The 20,014-nt window shown below is 39.5% G+C and overlaps 1 protein-coding gene across 1 annotated transcript in view; it reads right to left on the reverse strand.

Moving 5' to 3' along the window:
- Positions 1 to 20,014, reverse strand: part of LOC114642592 (immunoglobulin superfamily member 1-like) — a 253,600-nt gene that overhangs the window by 122,115 nt on the left and 111,471 nt on the right. The window lies entirely within an intron of this gene.

Here is a 20,014-nt window from a genome sequence, read left to right on the forward strand (position 1 = left end):
TTTGCATCTCTCACAGAAACCAATTGGTTTCACTTTCCACACAGAGCCTTGCAGCTCAAGACAAGGTGGTGGGCTTGCAATAATTGTCAGAGCAGACTTAAACATTAAACGAATCCCAATTGACTGTCCATTGTCTTTTGAGTGCCTGGCTCTTAAACTAATAACGAAATCAGGTCCTGTCTCACTCATTGTTCTTTATCGTCCCCCGAAATACAATGCATCCTTCTTATCTGATCTGATTGAACTTTTGACCCACCTAAGCTCTTACTCTCAGAGAATTATCCTTCTTGGTGATTTCAACATCCATATTGACATTACTACATCTAAACTGGACTATTTTGACTTGACACAACATGTTGATTTTCCCATCCACTCTGGTGGTCATATATTGGATCTGATCTGCACTTCTGGACTATCTGTTGCCAACATTTACAGCACTGATTTGGGACTCTCTGACCATAAAGCAGTATTTTTCACCGTTTCACTGCCTTTCCCTCCTCTTACCTGTAAACGACAAATTTCTTACAGAAACCATAAAAATATCTGTCCCTCTATCCTTTCTGGATCCATTTCTGATCTTTTACTGTCTTCACCTATTCCGTCAACACTAGATAGTCTTGTTGACCACTATAACTCAGCCCTTCATTCAGCATTAGATAAAACAGCTCCTTTAAAACATAAGTAGGTTTCCTTTAAATGTTCAGCTCCTTGGTATAATTCAGAATTGCGATCTATGAAAGCAGCTGGCCAACGCCTTGAGAGAATGTCACGTAAGACTGGTCTCACTGTTCATATCCAGGCTTTCTCTGACCACCAAAGAGCTTACAGAGAAGAACTAACTTCTGCCAAGAACACCCATTACGGCAGAATAATAGAAAGTGGCCATGATAACCCAAGGGTTTTGTTCTCTGTAGTTAATAAACTACTCAAACCTGCATCTGGCCCAACTACCTCTTCTACTGATGTCTGTGAGGAATTCCTCCACTTTTTCCATAAAAAAATTAAAGATCTAAATAATTCAACTAACATAAATACATCATCTGTTTATATCTCTCCCTGTTTTCCCACTCCATCCAGCTCCTTCTCTAAGTTCTCTCCAGTCACATCTGCGTTTGTTAATAACCTGCTTTGTAAGATGAGGCTGACTACTTGTGTACTGGACCCCATCCCCACCACACTACTTAAATCCTACCTTCATGCAATAATCCTGACTGTTACAACAATAATAAACTCATCCCTTGACACTGGCTCTGTGCCGCTCACTTTTAAAATTGCTTCTGTAACCCCAATGTTAAAGAAGTCTGGCCTTGATGCTGACAATCTTAACAATTTCCAGCCTATTTCCCACTTACCTTTCCTGTCAAAAGTTCTTGAGCGTGTTGTAGCTTCCCAACTCACCAATTACCTAACCTCTAATAACTTGATGGAACCCTTTCAGTCTGGTTTAAGGGCACGGCACAGGCTGTGAAACTGCTCTGCTACGGGTAACCAATGATTTGCTTATGGCAGCAGACTCTGGACAAACCAGCATATTAATTCTATTAGACCTCAGTGCAAGTTGGCATATTGTAATACTTTTAGCCAATAAAAGGTGTCATTTTACTTCACCTGCAGTGGGTTGGCGCCCTGCCCGTGATTTGTTCCTGCCTTGCACCCTGTGCTGGCTGGAATTCGCTCCAGCAGACCCCTGTGACCCTGAGTTAGGATATAGCGGGTTTGAAAACAGATGGATGGATGGATTTTGCTTGACATGTCATTGCAACCACAGCCATTACAAACACAATTCTTTCTCCCCTAAGATCCCCTGAATCTAATTCTTAACTATTTTGCACTGAAGAAGTGATCCATTACCAAATATAAAATGTCACCTAATGTATTTGTTTTCTGAGACAATGATATACTCCATTGATGAGTAACCAGTAAGTTAATGAGCTGAGTTGTAATCTGAAGACTAAACCACACCGAGTGTACCCTGTGATGGACTAGTAGGCCATCGAGGTTTGTCGTCAACTTTGTGCACAATTCAGCCACAACACCGACAGCATCTTTAAAACCAAAACACAGACAGTCAGAAGGAACACAAAAATAAATAAAAAAGTGGAAGTGTTTAGGAAATATCTGGGAATGTGTTCAAAACTTCCTGCAGAACCCACCAAGCAGTATATTTAAATGTAAGCCTTTTATTATTATTGTCCATCCATCCATCCTCTTCCGCTTATCCAAGATCGGGTCACGGGGGCAGCAGCTTGAGCAGAGATGCCCAGACTTCCCTCTCCCTGGCCACTTCTTCTAGCCATATTATTAGTGTACTTTTGTTTTTATTCAAGGCAACTTACAAGATCAAGACAAGTTAAAACTCTTTAAAGAAGCGGCTGGTGGTTTTGTATGGCAGTGAAGTTTTAAAAACTAATTAAAATTTGTTTTAAAAGGTCTAACTCACTAAATAAGCTTTAGCGTATTCCGATTATTTAATAATGAATGTGTTGCAATGGACTTCTTATTTTTTATTATATTTAATTTGCTTATTTTAATTCTGATATCAGCCTATTTTATTTTTGTGGTAATTAATTTAGTGAGAATTCAAGCCAAATGAGACCTAAAAAGATTACAATATGCAAGCTATCCTGAAGGATGCGCCTGAGTTGCCTTGAAAGCTTGCATATTGTAATCTTTTTAGTTAGCCAATAAAAGAGGTCATTTTGCTTGACTTCTCACTACAGGTAATGAATTGAAATTCTTCAGTATCTTTTATTGATTGTTTTCAAGTTTTGAGTTAGTTGTTTCATTCTGACGTCTTTTTCCCCTCCTGTACTAATTTTCCAATAAGCGCTGCCATTTTCTTGTGCTTTGAACATAATTTGCTGCATTGTGACCCCTAGAAGGGGCAACATGTGACATCATACTGGTAATGATACAACAGTCAGCGTCTCACATCCCGTGTCATCTAAATCTTCAGATATTCTACAAGACTTCTACAGTGTAAGATTTGGAGGTGTCGCTTTTCTGGCTGTTACCTTTGGCAATCCAAGAGTGAGACTTTTGTGTAATGTTTGGGGTTCTGCTGTTTCATAACATTTGAGGACTTCCTAGTTTGACCTCTTCCTGTATTTTTGACTTTGAGTTTTGTTCTTGTCCATCTCCTGGTCTGCTTGAGTCACTTTACTATCTGCCTTTTTCCTATCAGCAGCACAGAGTGACACCACTATACGGAAATTTTGTTTAATGAATTGTGTACAAGACTGTAATCTCATAAAAGAAACCAGCATTTTTAACTTTGTTTAATTATTTTTCAATGGTGGGTAATTTGTGTGGCACCAGCAGTCAGACTTCAGGTCAAGACATATTTATGGTTCAACAGTTATTACAACTGTACCGTACTGTATTGGATTTAATTTAATCCAGTCTAGCAATTCTGCTAGCATTAACTGTAAAGCAATATGAGGCTTCACTTTAACTTGCATGTTGCTTTAAAAGAAAGATAAACAGACCCAGCGTTTTAAAAGAGCTGCAAAACATTTGGCCTGTGGTTGCTGTCACACTTCACTGCGCCTTCAGTCCTCAGCTCTTCTCACTTACAGTCCAGGAAGCTCGACTTGACATCCATTTTCACTGCAGTTTGTGCTGAGTTTTGCACCTTCTGTCCATATTTGGTGTTTCTTTTACAGGCAGTTCTCATTTCTCCTCATCACAAAGATGTGCACAACTGACTGAGTGGCTGCTCTGTATGTGTGAGTTTGGGCATTTCCATCCATATGCGTAAAAGTAGAAATCTTTATACCAGATATCCAGATTTAGTCTGTTTAAACTTATATTGTGATTGGCTGAGAAACAAGGCAGTTAGTATCTTTTATCAAATGGATATTTTTATAAGATTCCTGGAAAGTCCTAAAATACGAGCATTCTGAGGGGAGCTAAGAGACAGTCAGCGTGACGGTCTGTGACGTCTGTGTATGACACATCTCATTCCTGAAGTTTCTTGCTTTTTTACCTGCCAGTCCTCCATTGCAATTTAAATACAACATGAGCAGCACTGTGGATCATTTAATTTTTTTTTTATAAAACAATACCTGATTGGTCAAATATCTTCTCATTATTGCCACAGACTGGTAAGTTAATCAAACTGGCCATAGAAAACTTTCAACTTTCTGCCTCCTGCCCAGACTAACAAGCTATGAGTTTTGCTAAAGAAGTTGGAGACACTAAATCAGTATTGAAGTAAAAAAAGGGATTTAAAACAAAAGGTCTCCAGAAAGGTTCAGAATGTAGATGTTTCACCTGCTTATGAGTTTAGACAGATATTAGTTTTGTTGACTCGACTAAGTATTGACTGTTAATCTGACACCAAATGATTGCTTTAAGTCTAAAAGACTAATTATGTTTTTACAGCATGAATTCGTTATAAATTACTGTTATAGCTGAGTCTGAATGACTTTCTATTGTTTACAATTCTTAAGGCTATACAGTACACCCCAGAAAACAATACAACTATGGAGGTTGTCACCTTTCATAGGCATCCTCAGAGGATTAAGCACTATTTAACCTGTGTGTGATTTATAATAAAACCTCAGAGGCTAAGTAACTAAATTAACGTGTGTTACAAACATAATCTTTCATATGAAACCTCAATGGCTAAATGATGTTTCCTTAGCGTTGGCTTTAAAATAAATCTTCAGAAAGTGGGTAGCTGGCTTAGCATGTGTAAAATTTAATCCAAAGCTAACTATTTTGAGAATTGTTTTTACTGATAAATGATTTTCTCTATTTGATTGCATGTTGATTGTACTGAATGACTTCTGTCCTTGTTAACTTTTAGGTTTGCCGTTTAACACTCATTTTACCCTCTTGGTCTGTGACCCAGTCCCGTTGCTACTTTAGCACAAGTATGGATATGAAAAGCAGTATAATTAAGTGTAGCAGAATCCTGACTCCTAGGGTCCTGTTTTAACAGTGACAAGCAAGGACATGAAAAATTAAACTACTCATGTACTTCTTTAATTGAAGTAAAAGTGTATTTAAGAAATGTAACCACCATCTCCATGTACAGAGTGACTCCTCATATGTGTCAATAAAGGAATTCTTCTCATCCTGAACTGGCTTTGTGAGTTTAACATTGATACTATTAAAAAAAACTCACCAAATAAGTGTTCCAGTGTGTGTTTGCAAAAGAGGGCTATGCCTTTTCACTATTTATTATAACAATAGCAGGCAAATAATAAGTCAGACCTTGAAATAACTGACAATTTTTTTAATGGCAAACTCAAGATTATATACAACAATGTTACATGAAGTAATATAAAACAGCAGAATGAAAAACAGTAAAAATACAAAGACATGCATTCCAAAAGACTGGATTACAGATCTTCCCTTTGCACATTCAAACTTATTAGTTTTATACACCATGAGAACCTAAAACAAAGTACTTTTTCTTTTTTTAATAATTTTTATTTTATTTCAGAAAAGCAGAATATTATGACAGCATACTATTCAATAAAACAAATAATAAAATCAAAACAGATACAACAATTTGCTTCAGAATCAATGCAGAGCAAAAAAAGGAAAAATAAAAATATAAAAATACAAACAAAAAAAAACAACATTTAACCCCCTCCAAGAGAAGGAGCCGAAGACGAACAAAGGACATACAGTAAGCAGAAAAACACCATCTATATTTTTAAATATTGTGGGACATGGCCGGCTTTTTATCCCGGCCAATACCCCTAGGCCACCAGGTGGAGCTCTCTCTGCAGCATGGAGGTGCCCCGAATACCAGCAGGGAGTTATGGACAGTGGAGTTTTCCTTTACAGCCCTGCTGGATACCTTGGGGGCCAACAGAGGACGCTGCAGGGAGGCCCAGAGACTTTTACGTCCCCTATAACCCGGAAGTACGTCTTAGTCACAGCGACAGGAGGAATGACGTACTTCCGTGATGAAGAAGAGGAGTTTTTTATCTGACCCGGAAGTGTTAACAGTCACATGGACAGAGAGAGAAACACTTCCGGGTCAAGGACTATAAAAGGACTATTTGAGATCCCAGACGTTGAGCTGAGCTGGGTGGAAGGGTGGCAATGCGTCTGGGAGAGTGGAGGATTGGTTTATGAGTATTGTGGAGAGGAGGTTGCTTTGTGCACGTTATTGTCACAATAAATTCAATTATTGGACTTCTACCTGGTGTCTGGCGTGGTGTCCGAGGGTTCAAGGGAGCGCCCCCTATCTGTCACAATATATAGAACAATTAATAGCATAAGAAAGGTAATCACGGGCCCAGCGTGCTTATTCTAGAATTATATTAAAGAATTTTTGCCATGTTTTAAAAAAACCTTTGGACATATCAATTCATAAAGTGAATTGCCGTATTTTTTGCTCCATAAGACGTACCTGACCATTAGACGCACCTAGGTTTAGAGAAGAAAAACAAGAAAAAAAATATTCTGAACCAAATGGTGTACTAATATGTTTAATAAAATATAGCAGAATAATATTTTAACCATGTAAATTCAACAGCGGTATTAAGAAACATCATCACTGTCATTAACAAATAAGGAGAGACTTTAAGGTTCAAGCACTCTTCTAGTTTTATAGAAACCCCAAGAACTCCTCATCGCTAGTGTCAGAATTTATGAAGCTCAGTTGCTCACAATCACTTTGCAGGAGCACGTACCTATCATCACGCACGTTTGGACCAATGCTCCCTGAAGTTATATTGCCAGTCTAGTCCCATCTATATTTATAATGGCACAAAGCCCTTCATCTCGTGTTTTGTTGTGGGTTTCCAGTTTGAAAAACGAGAATCCGGTGCAAGCACAGCCCTCGATTCAACAAAGTGCTCTGCATACCTGTTTGTCTCGTCTGACAATAGCTGAAAAGCAGCTTCAGGAAAGAACAGCCTGAAGTAGTCCAGCGGCTGGTAAGCTATTGAGTCCAACAGCAAGCCATACTGTCTTGTGAAGGCCGGTAGCTAGTTTGGCTCCCACTGATCAATGTCTAGGTATTCCTCCAACACGAACCTTGCCATAGGTGCATGAATGCGCTCACCTGGGGCGGCATCGGCTGGTGTACCGATCAGCTGATGCCAGTTCCTCACTCTCTTGTTCGATCTCCTGATCACTCTCAACAAAAGTCAGACTCAGTGATAATGTGCAAAACATTTGTTTTCTGCACTCGCTTCGCTCCCTCGTGAGATGTCGATGCCATCTTGCCATTGTTTACATTTGTTTACATTTCGCAACTCACGCACACGCAAGGATTAGATGCCGAGTCAATGAGTCTAACATTCCTCCAAGCACAGAGGGAATGCCTGTAACGTAACAGTGAGTTTTGTCGCCCTCTACCCCTGGATGTCGACTTTTGTCAGGTAATACACATCATGGTCTGTGACACAATATTCGCTCCATAAGACGCACAGACATTTCCAACCTTCTTTTGGGGAAAAAAAAAGTGTGCCTTATGGTGCGGAAAATACGGTACATTATTCCTTATTTGACATAATATAGAACGTTGCTTAGCCACTGAGGTGGGTTGAGATTCTTCCAGTTATGTCTATGTGCTAGTTGTGTGCTTAAGATTTCACCCTACAAATTTTAATCCCATCTGGCATTACAACAAATATCACCATTAATGGAGTGATTGTGACACCCAGGCTATTTGTGGCATATATAAAAATTTTTGTTAAAAATTATATTGATTTAGTGCATTCCCAAAACTGATGCTGAAGCAAGATAGCAGAACTCACAAGCTGGATCTTGTCCTGGGTAAAATTCAGATAATTTTAAACAAGATAAATGTTATTGATGAAAGATGTTAAGTTGAATTATGGAATGCTTGTCGCCTGTATAGTGTACTTTACGTATAACCGAGTTCCACACCTTTTCTTAGATGCTAATTGAAAGACTGCCTTCCCACTGTTCCCTAGTATGGAAGCCGAGAGAGGATGTGTAATATCGTCATTTTTTTTTTTATTGTTTCATCGAGATAACAGACTAATTTTATTGAGATCTTGAGAAAACGAAACTTAATCTTTGCTCTTGGCATCAGGCTCGCTTAGATTACGATGCCTATACAGCTGAAGGCTTGCTAACTGTCTTCTTAAATGGCAGACACTAATTTTATTATTTTCTAAACTAAGGCATAAACATATTTCAGCCTGCGTCAGTCCTTGATTGAACAAAAATGTGACACGCTGATCAATACAGTTCTGTTCTTCTCCCATTTCAAACAGGATGTGGCTTCAATAAGCTAAACATTAAACATTTAGTTTATAATTTCGAGAAAACAAGATCTTTTGTTTTATCGAGATCTCGATAAAATTAGTCCGTTATCTCGAGGAAACAATTTTAAAAAAATAACAATATTGCAGCTCCTCTCTTGGCTTCCGCACCCTAGAGCATACTCTTTCAAATATTTTTATATATTGTTGAAATGCTCTCAGAGTCTTCATTAAGACTAACAAATATGGCCTCTGGGATTGATAACTGTGTGACATGTGGAAAATTATGTAAGTTTCTTTTAACAAAATTTTAAATTTGTATATAGAAAAAAAAGTGTGCAAATACATAGTTTATATATAATGATCTCTAAGTGTCTTACTTCGTAGAGCTTTACAAAGGTTAAACATCGAGTAGGTTTGAGAAGTTTGAAAAAGGTGATTACTTTGTGTAGGAGCAACAAATAAGAGTTTCTCTTTCTTGAAATGTGTCCTACATTAGAGTAATTGGTGAATGACTACATTATTGGTAAATTGGTGATATTTCATATTGATAAGAGCACAGAGCACATCATACAAAGAACAAATAAAAAAGATTGGTTTTCTATTGCAAACCAAGAGACCTAGATATATGCATAGTGAAATAAACAAAAAATCAGAAAAATATATTTTCAAAGCCAATTCGTAATTAAAAATGAAAGAGCAGCTAGAATTCATGGACCAAGAAACCAAAACAAAACAAATTGTTATGAAGGGTTTTTCTCCACAAACTCAGGTTGACTTATATATAGTACCATTGTTCTAATCATGTCAGCAGCATCAAGCACTCAGAGGGTCCTGGAAGAAGTTGCCATGGAGATGACAGATGCAAAACAGTGTAAAACTAATAAATTATAACATCATAGTAGATCCTTAAATACAAAATTTGACCTCAATCCAAGATGTAAAGAATGTCAAAATTCAAACAGGTGATTATATATAAAAATTTTAACAATGGCAAATCATAAAAGGCTTGTGTATATTTGTGAATGTATTCCAGTTTTTAAGGTTTAATTGTTTGTATATTTGATATCCAGTATCTACAAATCAAAGGTCAGTAAAATGGAAAGTTGGTAGTGCCATGCCACCTTCTGCTTTAAGCCTTTGTGGAGCCGCAGTTTGGATGTGTGGTTGATTTGAACTTGATGATGATTGTTACTATGACTGAGTCTAATTTCTTAAAAAATGAATTGTTTATGTGTAGTGAATCACCATGAGTTCAGCAACATCCATGAAATGTTTGCGAACTTCACTGAACTTTGTGAAATAAATTGAATTCAATGAAAAAGAAGGAACTTAACTAGTTTTGAGTGGACTAAGTGGAGATAAAATGGTGCTTAAAATGTACCTCAGGGCTGATGAAGTGTTAGCCAACTATGCTGGACCGATTATTGTGACCAAAAATATAATTTGTGCTGTGAAGCACTCATATGTGTGTGTATATATATATGTATATGTATCATTTGAAGTCCTGGCTCAGTTTCTTCTTTCTTCCCCATCTATATGTAGATGCTTTACATTTGTTTTCCCCATGAAGAAGATGTAATAAGAAGTCAAGCAAAATTATAAAGGGCCATTTTAAAGAGATCTGCCTCAAATGCTTGCATATTGTAATCTGTTCAGTTAACCAATAAAAGATGTTATTTTGCTTGACTTCTCATTGCATCCATAAAGGCTAATATGGTATAACACCCTACTACTCCAATGAAGAAGATAGAAACACACCTTGTAAACATTAATAAATCTTTCAAAATTATTATTATTTCACAGGGTCACATGTGTTTTCTTTCCCAGGGTGAGGGGGGGGGACTCCTTTATGGTTTGTTTTGAGTCGTTTCTGAAAACATTGCTAATTTACCCACATAATTAGCCATGCTGCACTGCACAGTCACAGAGATCAGTGTTCTATGTCCAGTGGCAGTACTCATTATATTCTTGTTATGGTCATCTAATTTACCCCTCAAATGAAAATACTTAGTTTTTTTAATGCATGCAGGGTGGAAAGCTGGAGTACTGATTGGGTGGTGAAATCACACATGTCTGAAGCAGCTCCACAATGATCTTACAGTACGCAGGCATGAAAGTTCTGTGTGAAGCTACTGCAGAACGGTGATGTCATGCTGGCCTCGCAAAGCATCAAGGCGTGCTGGGGGAAACAAAGTTTGCCCTAGCCAGCTGCAGGGCAAATTTCCAGGAAACTATTTGGCAAACAAAATCACCAGTGAATACAACATATTTGCTGTGAAAAATGCTTTGCCAAATTTCACCCATCAAGACTACTTAGGTATATTGGAATACTTTGTAATAGACAGAGCAGCACAAAGAGGATGGTCATTTTGATAGTAATAATTTTTTCTGCTAACTCAAGTTGGAAGGTAAACCATCTATTAACATTTCCTGCTACATTTTCATCTTTTTTTTTGTTTTGACATCTGCTTTTATTTTTTTTTATTTTTAATAACACTTCAAATATAATAGATTTTTTTTTTTGCTATGTGGGCCAGGGTTTTTTTAATATTATTTCCTATTTCCTCTTTGTAGTTTTTGACGATTACTTTAACCCTTACTCTTTTGGGGTTGGTGTAAGCTGAAAACTTGTTTCTTGAGTTTGAGGTAAGGCTTATTTTAGCAATTAGGCTTCAGTGGAGCCTGGAGGCCTTGCTTTGGAAGAAACCCTGGGTTTTGAGTTTTTGGAGCCCACCTGATTCTAACCTTCCAAGCCTTCTTACTACGCCACAGTAAAACGTTTTGTGGAGAAAATTAAAACCAGAAGTTTTTTGTTGAGCACTTGTAATTTGATGGAAAGGAGGAGAATATTAAGGGGAAAATAGAATGTAACTGTCTAACTAGCCACAGTATATAATAAGAAAACGAATATTAAGTCCTAGGTAGCTCCACCAGGATCCTTAATTTAGCTTTGTACAGGGCTGAGATCTTCAAGACAGGGTGTGTGGATTATACATCAGTTTCAATTAAAGCAACCACTAGTTTAAAGAGTCTGAATTGTTAAACAAAGGAGAGACCAAAATTTGGGGTCAGATCAATAACTTGTCAGGTTATTTTATATAAATTGCCAAGTAAAGAAAATGAAGCCTATTTCATACAAAAGGGTACGGAACCAATTATTATCTTAAAAAAATAATTAAATATATGTAACAAGTTCTGGTTTGTTTAGAAGACATCAAGTGTACAAGACGTGATCACTTGCGTTGCTTTGAACAGGTCTGTTCTTATCCAATGTTCCTGGCGTTTTTCCTTTTTCCTTATTGAACACATGTGTTCTTTGAAATAGAATCATCGAAGAACAAGACATCCACTACAGAGGAGAACAGGCCAGCTTGAAATACCAGAAGTAGAAGACAAGCGGAGGTGTGTCAGATGAAGACCTTGAGATAGCTGCGGCTTCACAGATATGACACCACAAACCACAATATGTTACTTCTGTCAGCCAAAACACAGAGAGAGATACAATCAGTCAGATGCCGTGACCAAGGGAAGAAAATGTGGAGTGTGGTGGGTTTGTTGTGGTGAGTAATGAAATGAAAGTTGTTGTTTAACTGACTGCTGTAATGCTTTTTGAGCAGAAGAACTGACGTTAATTCTGAAGCTCTGTTTAATTCACAAAATTTGAAGGCCTTCACTTCACTTAGCCTCATAAATGTAAAGAAGAGGCAGCAGATAAGATTAATGTAGCCTACCCACCGATTATCAATGAGAGGCTCTGTCACAGTTTCTTATGAAATAGTGGTCTGGCCTAATAGTTTAAAGACATAACAGGAGTTCTTTATGGTTAAACAAATACTAAAGTCTGTTACCTTGTCTTTTCTTTGGGGAACAGACGCGTAAAGAGAACTTGGATCAGCTGCAGTGGATACCCCTGCAAAAATAAAGACAAATGTCAATAAAAGCAAAAATAAAATTGTGGAAAATGTTTTCTTATTAAGAGAGTAGAAGTAATGGATACAGTAATAGTGCCTGTGGGTGGACGCTAACCCGTTGAGCCACTGTCACTCTGTGCCCCCTTATTTCTGCCAGTTTTTTGATGGTTCTCCCATCCATTTTGCCTTACTTGGGATATTCTTGAATTCAACAAAAAGGTATGTTACTTTTTTGACTATACTGACAGTTTGCTTGCCAGGACACACAAACTAATGCTACTGTGCTCATCCATTAAACTTAAACAAGGGCTTAAGAAAACAATTAACAAACCTAAGGAAAAATATAGCATTTTCTATTAAATTGTTTCTATTTGTATTAAATCAGCCTACAAGATGTTAGTTATTAAAGCTCCACCTTGCTTAATATTTAATTTTTATTTTACCATATTTACAGGTACCACCATTGTTAGATTTGGCAGCAGAATTATCTAGAAAAAGAAAACTAATTAAGCAAGTAATAGCCACTAGATAGCACATCCTATATATCGTAAACAGGGACCCAAATGTCTCAAACTAAATTATGAAAGGCTGGTATGACACTATGCTTGTGTCCCCATTATGCAATGTGACCCCGTAGAGGTGTGGACTGTATGCACTGTGGCAGCTTCATTAGGTCCTCTTATTGATATGCAGCTTGGCCAGTTCCTGGGGAAATTATCCAATGAACTTCCTAAAATTTTCTACATCACACATATCGGGGCAAACCGAGAATTTCACATGTTGACAACATTCACACATGAAAGTCTCCTCACAGTTACGGGACAGAGGAACTGAACGTTATGCAAAAGACTGCTCATCGGCAAAAGTGAATATGTATTTTTGGTGTAAAAGGAAACATGTTATGGAACAGCAGTTGTCAAGTGCTGTGCTCATTCTATTGATGTATTTTAATATTTCGTTTGCATTAAAGCTGATAAAAAGTCAGCTTCCAGCAATTGGTGGATAACAGCAGGAGGTACAGCTGTGGCTGGTGCTAATTGCGCTCAACCATTTTGTCCTTCCCCTCCTTGGACAATTACTTGCTTATTTTAAAATTTACAAAATTCCAAATTGGTGTTTTAGAAAATAACTAAACATCAATGAAATGATTGAGTTTCTTAAGCTTCTAATGGTTGTAGTTAAACAGTTGATGACATTTTGAAAGCTCTTCCCAGATGTCTTCACTCTTTGTTAAGACATACTGTCCATCACCTTTTTCCAAGAATTATACCCCGACATGGAAAATTGCTTAGTATAACTTTCTTGCAATTCATACCTTGGGCTTCTTCATATACATCATTAACTGAGCAAGTTCGCTGAAAACTCCTGGGGTGAGAGTAACTGAATGGGTGTTTAATAGACTGACTAAAATTTTTCCTGAGGTTTCAATATGCAATTATGCCAACTGTAAGGGGCTTTCCCTTAAAGAAAGGGTGAGACGCTCAGTCTTCCGGGAGGGGCTCAGAGTAGAGCCGCTGCTCCTCCGCATCGAGAGGAGTCAGATGAGGTGGCTCAGGCATCTGATCAGGATGCCTCCTGGATGCCTCCCTGGTGAGGTGTTCCGGGCACGTCTAACCGGGAGGAGGCCAAGGGGAAGACCCAGGACACGCTGGAGGGACTATGTCCCTCGGCTGGCCTGGGAACGCCTTGGGATTCTCCCAGAAGAGCTAGAAGAAATGGCCGGGGAGAGAGAAGTCTGGGCATCTCTGCTCAAGCGGCTGCCCCCATGACCCGATCTCGGATAAGTGGAAGAGGATGGATGGATGGATTATGCCATCTGTATATTGAGAAAGGATTACCACCCAAAAAATATCCATTTCATGGTGATCTCGTAGCGGTATACAGATACCTGATGAAAGAGGCTAACACAATTTGTACAGATTAACAAACAAACTGCAAACACTCAACTAACAGATGAGTACTACAGTGGTGCTAAAAGAGACTCATCAGAATGCACAACTCATCTACTCATCATACTTTCCCACAGATACGGTAGGCAATCAGACACCTAACTGAGGGAAACAAATACTTCTTTAACTCTTTTAGGGCGGATATTGACTTTTGTCGAAATCCAGAGGTGGTGGACGGTAATCAGCCGTAAACTGCAACAAAACTCGCCATTATGTTTTAGTTCAACTCTCTTTGCTAGAAGGAAAGTTAGCTTCGTTGATTTGACCTCAATTACCCGCACATGCATGAGAAGCGAAGAGCAAACAACCTCTAAAATGGCATCAACAGCTGGCGAGAGACCAAAGCGAATGCACAAAGCAAAATACTCCGTGGACGACATTTTGCGTATTATTGCCGAAGAGGTACAAGCCGGAATGCGTCGCACTGCCACGTGAACACGGGTCAGGCAGCCGGCCCTCCACACATTCCTACCGGCCATTGAGCTGCCCCCATACAGCTACAGGAGACCCTGAACAGGTGCTGACAGCAGCCACAGCAACAGATGTTTTACGTTGATTTACATGTGAAACGTTTGCCTTGTGTGCTTTCAGAAAACAGAGTTGCCTGCAAAAAATATTCAGCCCTCAAAGAGTTAAAAAATTCACATGGCGGAAAGCATACTAATTCAAACTAACGGAAACGCAATAGTATGTCAAAATCATTCTTGTTATTGGTAAACTGAACTGTATAATGGTGTCGGGCATGTTTTGGTGTATTTTGCAAAGTCCTTTCATATGAATAGACCAACAACTGAATGTCATACCTAATAAAGTAGCCTTTTGTATATCAGTACATTAGAATTTCAATCTTCTTTGTCGGTGTCCCCGCCAGTCTGTCTTACCTGTAGCATTCTTCGTTTTGATATCAGAGTACAGGACGTCAGTAGACTCTTCAGGCATTTTCTCTGTCAAAGCAAACACATTCAGATTACTATGTTCATCTGCATACCTTAACATTGTTATAAAGGGGTTAAAACGTAATAACTGGACAGTCATACAGAATCACATTTGCACAACTGGAATGACTAAATACGGAAGTGTGATACTTTTTAGCAAATGTTGAAATTGCTGTCTATTTGCATTGAAATGATAAATTGGCCTAATGAGCTGTTAATTTGAAGTAGACCCACCTCGCTTCGTCATTAATTTTCCTTTTACAAGGTCTGAATAAACAACGTCATCGTTGGACTCTACAGCTGAATCGCCTAAAAAAAGAAAAATAATATTCACACAACATTAGCAATTTTTAATTCACATCAAAAATAAACATGCTGGGAACCCCAAATTCACAGTGTTAGATTTCACAGACTGTATCATAGATATCTAGCTGTATATCATAGATAATACTCTGGGAGTTCATTACCATAAAGGGTACGCTGGCTACACAATGGTGCTTACTTTAAATCCTGAGCGGCCACAACATTACGACCATCTGCCCTGGTCAAGCAATCAGCTGGCCCCTTTCACTAATGTGACTTTTAGAAATTCCTGGGTAACCATGCCCTGATTTCACTGAAACTGCTCCATTCACACATACAAGGGAGTCATGCCAATCTCCTCAATAATGTTCACCCATGAAACTGTCATGAGAGGTGAAGTGTGAAATTTCAGAAAAATGCGTTAAATGACTGCAATACTGACTCCACTTTGATGGTCTAAAAATAATTATAATACTTCTTTACATTTATATAGTGTTTTTCTTATTATTCAAAGCACTTTGCATAGTCTGTGGTGGGCTGGCGCCCTGCCTGAGTTTATTCCTGCCTTGCGCCCTGTGTTGGCTGGGATTGGCTCTAACAGACCCCCGTGACCCTGTAGTTAGGATATAGCGGGTTGGAAAATGACTGACTGACTGACTTTGCATAGTGAGTGGGGAGCCACTTCAACAACCACTAATTTGTAGCATCCTGGCAGCCATTTTTGCTCCCGTACGCTCTCTATACATTAGCTGTTAGGTGGTGAAGTAGTGACAGAGAGAGCCAATTAGAGACGGGGGATGATTAGGAGGCTGGATTGACTAAGCAGTAATGGTAATTTATCCAGGACATTGGGGTACATCCTACTTTTTACGAAGGATGCCCTGGGATCTTTTATGACCACAGAGAGTCGGAACCTTAATTTTATGTCTCATCCAAAAGACGGTGCCATTTTTACAGCACAGTGTCCCCATCACTACACTGTGGCATTGGGATCCACATTCACATCCCAGGGTAAGCACCCCTTGCTGGCCTCGTCAACACCTCTTCCAGCAGCAACCCAAACTTTTCCTGGTTGATCTCACATCCAAGTACTGACCAGGCCTGAACATGCTGAGCTTCAGTTGGATGAGCTCTTCTGAAGTGCATGTGGTATGACTGCTGGATACAGTATGTACATACATACATACATACATACATATAAATACATTGGTGAGCAGCAATTTAATTTCTGTGGTTGCACTTAAATCACATAGACATATTTGAGATATAGCCCAGCCAAATATGAAGTTGTAAGGCTCTGAACATACTGTACATGCTACCTTCATCTTTTCTGATTCAGGAAACTACATCATTCTCGATTTTCACCAGATTGAACCCCACCTAACATTTCAACTTCAACACTGCCTTTTTGTCACTAAAGGGGGCTGTTAGTAGAAAACAGAAACAGTTTATTATTATTATGACTTGGATAGTACTAGGTGCAGAGTTTAAGCTATGATATAATGTAATATTTGGTTTATGATGTTATAAGTCTTATTCACTAATGGACCAGGAGATAGTAAATAATTCCATAGCTACAGAGTTGAGATCGCAATTAATTTAGGAAAAAAAAAATAGTATTTCAGTGGCTGGAATTGTGAGTGTCCAAGAAAGGCTTTCACATATCTGCTTTAGTCTGTGAGGTGTGTTAAGCTGCTGTTGTATGGCGTAGTGGGAAACAGGGGCCTGAGCTGGATGGCTAGCATGGCTGAAATTTTAAAGCTTCCTCTGCTTCTGCTGTGAATTTCTTCAGAAATGTCACTTGCTATGTAAATCAATGTTGGCACTACAAACTGCTCAAATATAATCCACATTTTAAGCTTTAATGGTACTTAGATCAGCATGTAGACTAATGCACAGAGAAGACAACAAACACCTCAATCGTGTCACGCTGTAAATCGAATAAAAAAACTACAACATAATTGCAACTGTAGTTTGTTTACTAATAGCTTTTGTTTTGCAGTGAGTTAAATACAACATTAACAACCCAGACTGTTTTATAAATGGTAAATAATTTGTATTTTATAGTTACATGTGTATTTCAGTCCTACTTAAATAATTGTAATTATGATCATGGACTCGGTTTTTGTTTTCAGTTTGGTTTCTGATGAAAACCCTCTTTAAACATTTCTGGATGTTTTCACTCCTCCTCGAACTGCCACCTTATCGTGGTGGAGGGGTTTGCGTGTCCCAGTGATCCTAGGAGCTCTGTTGTCCGGGGCTTTATGTCCCTGGTAGGGCCACCCAGGGCAAACTGGTCCTAGGTGAGGGATGAGACAAAGTGCGGTTCAACAAAACCTCCATGATGAATACAAAATTTGGACAGCGTTTTCCCTTGCCCGGACGTGGGTCACCGGGGCCCCCCTCTGGAGCCAGGCCTGGAGGTGGGGCTCGATGGCAAGCGCCTGGTGGCCAATGTAACCTCCGATGGTTAAAGGTTAAAGGCTCCGATGGTGGGGGAGGATGCCTGGTAGGCCCAAACGTGTTGTGAGGGTCTGCTGGGAACGTCTGGCAGAGGCCCCTGTCAGAAGTAGCTTCAACTCCCACCTCCGGCAGAACTTCGACCATGTCCCGAGGGAGGTGGGGGACATTGAGTCCGAATGGGCCATGTTCCGTGCCTCTATTGTTGAGGCGGCTGACCGGAGCTGTGGCCGTAAGGTAGTCGGTGCCTGTCGTGGCGGCAATCCCCGAACCCGTTGGTGGACACAAGCGGTGAAGGATGCCGTCAAGCTGAAGAAGGAGTCCTACCGGTCCCTTTTGTCTTGTGGGACTCTGGAGACAGCTGATAGGTACCGGCAGGCCAAGCGCAATGCGGCTTCGGTGGTTGCTGAGGCAAAAACTCGGGCATGGGAGGAGTTTGGGGAGGCCATGGAGAACGACTTTCGGATGGCTTATAGGAGATTCTGGTCCACCGTCCGGCGTCTCAGGAGGGGGAAGCAGTGCAGTGTCAACACTGTGTATGGTGGGGATGGTGCGCTGCTGACCTCGACTCGGGACGTTGTGGGTCGGTGGGGGGAATACTTCGAAGACCTCACCTATGGTCATGAGCTATGGGTAGTGACCGAAAGAACGAGATCACAAATACAAGAAGGCTGAAATGAGTTTTCTCCACAGGGTGTCTGGGCTTTCCCTTAAAGATAGGGTGAGAAGCTCAGTCATCCGGGAGGAGCTCAGAGTAGAGCCGCTGCTCCTCCGCATCGAGAGGAGTCAGATGAGGTGGCTCGGGCATCTGATCAGGATGCCTCCTGGACGCCTCCCTGGTGAGGTGTTCCGGGCACTTCCAACCGGGAGGAGGCCCCGGGGAAGACCCAGGACACGCTGGAGGGACTACGTCTCCCGGCTGGCCTGGGAACGCCTTGGGATTCCCCCGGAAGAGCTAGAAGAAGTGGCCGGGGAGAGGAAAGTCTGGGCATCTCAGCTCAAGCTGCTGCACCCACGACCCGACCTCGGATAAGCGGAAGAGGATGGATGGATGGATGGATGGATGGATGGATGTATGGATGGATGTTTCATCTTATGCTTTTGGTGTACACTCTGTATTGTTTAAGGTTTCTGTTGTTTGTCCGCTTTTAGACTTGGATGTAAGTAGGATTAGAATACACATACGCTACCATAAAAAAGCTTGGCATACTGAAAAGACTGTAAATTAAAGTAAAGTAATATGGACAATAAAATTCTTGTTGGAGGTTAATATCAGAATTCAGTCCAACAGGGCTGCTGTTCATAAGAGGCAGTCCTTTGAAAATTAAAACAAATAAGAAAGAAGAGAGCTGTAAGGAGGAATCAATCAACAAGCAGGACACGGCTGAGTGACGACGCTCACCTTTGCTCTTGTCCTTAGGAGGGTCCACCAGATCAGAGTACAGCGTGTCTGTGGAATGCACAGAAGCAGGAGGTTACAGTTTGTTTAATATAAACTTTTACCTTTATATTTAATAAATAATAAGATGCAACTTTCAACTACACATTTACATTGTAGTTAATTTTGATTGAAACAATTAAGGGAATGCTCTATTCCAGTGTTTCCCAAACTTGGTCCTGGGGAACCCCTGTGGCTGCAGGTTTTTGTTCCAACTAGATTCCTAATCAGTGACAACACCTTATAGCACTGATCTCAATTTAATTAGCTGGAATTATTTTTCTTGTATTCTACATTCAGAAAAGCACAGCAGCATGATTTTTACATTTATAAGACATTTACAAATATTTCTGTTTTTGCTATATATTGAAATGCTTAACTCTTTTTTGTTGATTTCATTAGATTTTGCCCTTTCTCTGTGCAGTTTTTCCCCTTCGTGTATTTTATTACTGACAATTAAAAATGAGCAGAGCAGACACGCTGGCAAACAGCACTGAATAATCAAAGGCAGCAGCTACTTTAGTGTTAAACCCACTAATTATTTAGTAAATAATGGATTAATTAAACAATTAGAACACCTGGAAAATTAGAATGAAAATCAAGATGAAAATATTGTTAAAAAGAAAAAAATACATTATTCCCATATAACTGCTTGGTATATTTGAATACTGTACATTTATTTATATATAATATATATATATATATATATATATATATATATATATATATATATATTGTCACACACATGCGAGTAGGAGGCAGCTGATGGGCTTAAGTAATGGTAATACCACATCTGACCAGGGGGCGGAGG

Source organism: Erpetoichthys calabaricus, chromosome 16 (genome assembly GCF_900747795.2).
Source record: "Erpetoichthys calabaricus chromosome 16, fErpCal1.3, whole genome shotgun sequence".
NCBI lineage: Eukaryota > Metazoa > Chordata > Cladistia > Polypteriformes > Polypteridae > Erpetoichthys > Erpetoichthys calabaricus.